The following is a 4886-nucleotide window of genomic DNA, read 5'->3' on the forward strand; positions in this document are numbered from 1 at the left end:
TCTCAAATTATAATATTATTGCATTATTGCATTCATCTATATTATTCGTTATATCTCAGCACAGACACTACTTTTGCTACTGCAATCTCTTTGACACGAGCAATAAATCTTGTACAAAAAAAAATGACAAACGGACCAACGGCCTAGGACATAAACGAACGGCCGCACAGGTGTGGCCGACGACAGGGGCTTACCGATCCTCATAACCCTCCCGAATACACCTCAGATCAACCCCGCGTCACTGGACGCAGACAACCCATTGACGTGAACCAACGACGTCAGATCTATTCATTTCCCAACATTTCAAAAAATTTCAAAACAACGTTTCAACGCGATTCACGGTGTTCAAGGCATTATTCACTGATTCACATGCCGTATTCGATATGTGCAAGAATTTGTGCGCTTAGAATGGCGAACACAGAGCGGATGTCTACTCTACAGCTGCGACGTAACATTGACAGTCCCAGACAACTGCTATTGTTCGATTATAAAAAAACTCTTGCCTCCCCATGCGCACAGCCTGACCCCACTGACAACCCCCCCCTGCCCCGCCTGACTTAACAAAGGCATCCACTGACAGGCATTCAACACTCACCTGCAGGCTCTCTTCTTCTATCACCAGCCTCTCTTGCCACATTCTTCTCTCTCTCTTCTCTCTATCTCTCTCTCTCTCTCTCTGCTCTCTCTCATCTCTCTTCTCTCTCTCCTCTCTCTCTCTCTTCTCTCTTCTCTCTCTCTCTCTCTCTCTCTCTCTCTCTTCTCTCTCTCTCTCTCTGCGTCTCTCTCGCTCTCTCTCTCTCTCTCATCCATCTTCTCTCTCTCCTTCTTCGTCTCTCATCTCTACTCTCTCCCCATTCTCTCTTCTTCTCTCTCTCTCTCTCTCCCATTCTACTCTCTCCTCTCTCTGCTCATTCTCTCTCTCTGCTCATTCTCTCTCTCTCATTCTCTCTCCTCAGTTCTCTCTCTCTCTCTCTCTCTCTCTCCTCTCTCGTCTCTCTCCTCTCTCTCTCTCTCTCTCTCTCCTCTCTCAATTCTCTCTCTCTCTCTACTCTCTCTCTCTCTCTCTCTCTCTCCTACTCTCTCTCTCTCTCCTCGCTCTCTCTCTCTCTCTCTCTCTCTCTCGCTCTCTTCTCCTCTCATCTGCCCCTCTTTCCGATTTCTCCATATATCTTTCTCTCTTGCTCTCCCTCTCCTACTCTCTCTCTCTCCATTCTCACACTCAGTTTTTAACCCATCATCCCTCTCCCTTTTCTAGCTTCCCATTTCTTCTACAAATCTGCACATGTTGCACCAATTATTATGTAGCAGCACATTTGCAGCAGAATGAAATTAGTTAAAGATATCCCTACTGAACTCTCGTCTAATTGATTGCGATAAAAAAATCTCAATTGTAGTCAATCCTATATACTACCACAATGTTGAAATGGATTCTGTGCCACATTATAGTTATGATTGGTCAGTATTTCTAGACGATCCTATGTGCATGATGCTACATCAGAGATATTAATGCTTAAGTAATCATATCAATGTCTTTGCCATAATCGTTTTGATATCGTTCTTTTATGTATATCATCTGACTTTAGCTAGAGACATAGTATAATAGTACCATTTAAAATCACGCCGAATACCTTTGGCGAATACTGAACTGATATCAGTGCCATCCACTATGAACGCATAATGTATACCATATTTCCCTTCTCAACAGACCTATGAATTCATGAAAATCACACAGCGTTCTTCCGCCTCGAATAGTCCTGCTCAAAACACTGACCCAGCGCCGTAATTCCAACTGACAGTCGAGTGTAGGCGATCACTACCTCGACAGCATGTTCCGTGATTCTTCACTTCGACTCTGTGGAGTCTGCAGCGGACTTCGTCGAATAGGGACTCGGTGGCACTTAGGTGGCTGCGCGGATGCGAAGCTTCCGTTGGCGGGAGAATCATGGGCGCGGCGAATGCAGCGAGTTGATGAGGCGGAGCTCTTGTAGCACTCGCACTGGGTGGGACGCCGACGAGATGCGTGACCTGAGAGAGAAAATTGAAAACAAATAAAATTTCATTACGTTAACACGAAATACAAAGATCATAGATTAATTAGTACATGGACTCTTTCAGTTTTTACGCACGTTCACAACAGACATGGATCAAAATAGATGGCATGAAGAACTGATGGGTGCTCTATCTGATATATGCAATATACAAGTGCAGGTAGTGCATACATTGTCGGCCTGCCCATGCATGTGCATATGTATTACGTGTATGCATGTGGTGTGTGGTGCGATGTGTGTTTGCTGTGGTGTGTGTGTGTATTATAGCGTTACCGTGTCGTGCATGCGTATCACGTCATGCATTTGGTTTTACGCCCTATAATTATAACAAATAAATAAATATGAAATTTGATTATACAGCTGGATAGTTTCATAAAATCATTGATAACGTACACCATAGACATTTGTAGTCATAATCTGCAAACCACTTTGTTTGTTCATAATGACAATTACTGTTCGGAAGCAATCGGCCCCCATGAAAGGTGAGTGGTCTACAATATATGGCTGAATTAAACACCAAATGCAGTTATAATACTATTGACTCTGTCGATAAACCTACATTGCTACACATCTATACCTTGCGCAGCACGCATTGAAATGAGCCCACCTTGTAGTACTGTCAGCTATACTCCCACACACAAATCACACGACAAAAGAAATGTTAAAAATATGCTATAAAATTATGAATACAAATAAAGCCGTCTAATGTAAAGCTAAAGCCTTCTATTGAGACATGCTGCCGAGACCAGCTGTGTTAGAAAGCCAATTTCTGCTTGTGTGCCTCTGTGATTGGACGAGCGTAAATGAAGAGGACAGGACGAGATGACTTTACCACATTCATTCACTCTTTGATTCCCTGTTATATAAACAATCAAGAGCTAATAATACCTACCTAATAATACCTAGGTATTATTAGCTCTTGAAACAATTCAAATGTATAAAATGTTATCTATAGAGCTCTCACTTCCGTCCCCCACCCCACTCGCCCAGCTCCTCCCTCTCTCTCTGAGTCTCCCTCTCGATATGTCGACAGAGAGAGAGGGGGGAGCGAGGGAAGAAGGGAGAGAGGGAGAAGGAGAGAGAAGAGAGAGAGGGGGAGATGAGCGAGTGAGCTAGAGAGAGAGGGGAGGGGGGTTGAAGGAAGAGTAAGCGAGCAGCGAGAGAAAGCGTGAGAGAGGCAGAGAGAGCTAGAGATGTAGAAAGAGATAGAGATAGAGATATAGATAGAGATAGAGAGACAGAGATGTTTATAGCGACTGTATCACATACAATTATATCAGCCAGCATCTGCCCCATCCCCGCATAGTTGCACATGTGTCCTAGCCCTCTATGCCCAGTGCCTCACTTTTTTTGTCAGTAATTTACCTGAATTGAGACTTTACCTACAGATCAATTAGCCTTATTAGGCTAAGTAATTTCTCGAGTAGTTTGTTGAGAAGTTGATTCAACAAAGGATTACTATAATTCAGAAAGCCCTATGCATGATTTGTGACTACGATTATGAAGTAAAACCAGCATTAGGTATTGCCTTCCAGACTTACTGTATGCACTCTACAATGAATATAACTACACAATAGCTTAGGGAAACAGCTTATGGTATTACAACCTTTACACGTGGCTAAATACTACACAGGTGTAACGTAAGTACTTACAAGAGTTTGCCCACTTAATTAACAATCAGCCATTGTGGAACAATCAGCCTATTGTTAGATATCTAGACAATAAGCAGCTGTTGCATACAGACATTGTGCCTGGTAACGCGTGCAAGAATCGCAGCATGAAATTCACAATACAGCCTACACGTCATATTTTAAAGTTACTCTTGCTGAGTACTCTAGCTGTTATACTGTTAGTACTCGCGATCATATAGGCACACTCGATCACAGGCACTTGGAGCGTTTCAATAAAATATAATGCTAAATAAATGCGAAATCTATTTGCTACCAAAGTCTTAATGTTTCTCTACTTACTTCACCTATTATTGCAGAAAATTTCCTGTAAATGTCGTGCAACTGCTCCTCTGCAACACACATGTACACCGCACGCACGCTGCCACAAACTGACACATGCGGTGTACATGTGTGTTGCAGAGGAGCAGTTGCATGGCATTTACAGGAAATTGTCGGCAATAATAGGCGAAAGAGATTAGAGAAACAGACTTTGGTAGTAAATAGATTTCGTATTTATTTAGCATTATATTTTATTGAAACGCTCCAAGTGCATGTGCACTCGATCATGATTCACCACCAAATTTATAGTTTTACATCACAGGAAGCGAGCAATTATCCCACGATACAATCACAGGTTACTGCTCGACTAATGCCTTTTGTTATTTGTTATCTTTAATTAATTATTGTTTACTTTATATTGTTTTTTATTCAATCGTAATTGAAAAAGAAAAAACATCCATCTTTACGGTTACCATACAGAATTTCCATGTGTGTATCCGTCCACACGGAAATAATGTATACCTAGGCTATATGCAAACAAATTTCATCCCATTCTTCGGATGTAGAAAATAAGGATAATCGGCGTTACTGTACTACCTACACGGCACACCCCATACATGTACATGCGTTCACACTGACACTGCTACACCAGTACTACTACTAGAGATCGATCAGTGGTGGACCTAGAACGGGGTGGGGGGGGGGTCCACCCCCCATTCAGCAACTGACTAATGTTATGATACTAGTAAAATAGGGCCAAAAATAAAAAAGTCAGTCTGCAGGCTGATAGAAACTGGGGATTTTACCTGTGCCCACACAGCTGCCTGAACTGTCAGATCCGCTGAGAGGGTCTATGTCCCCCAGGGTACTGCCGGAACGTACCCTGGGT

General features: G+C 42.7%; 1 protein-coding gene across 1 annotated transcript in view; it reads right to left on the reverse strand.

Annotated features, from left to right (window-relative positions):
- The window catches only part of LOC106810285 (serine-rich adhesin for platelets-like), a 131854-nt gene that overhangs the window by 119456 nt on the left and 7512 nt on the right, over positions 1-4886 (reverse strand). The window lies entirely within an intron of this gene.

Source organism: Priapulus caudatus, unplaced genomic scaffold (assembly GCF_000485595.1).
Source record: "Priapulus caudatus unplaced genomic scaffold, Priapulus_caudatus-5.0.1 Scaffold426, whole genome shotgun sequence".
Taxonomy (NCBI): domain Eukaryota; kingdom Metazoa; phylum Priapulida; class Priapulimorpha; order Priapulimorphida; family Priapulidae; genus Priapulus; species Priapulus caudatus.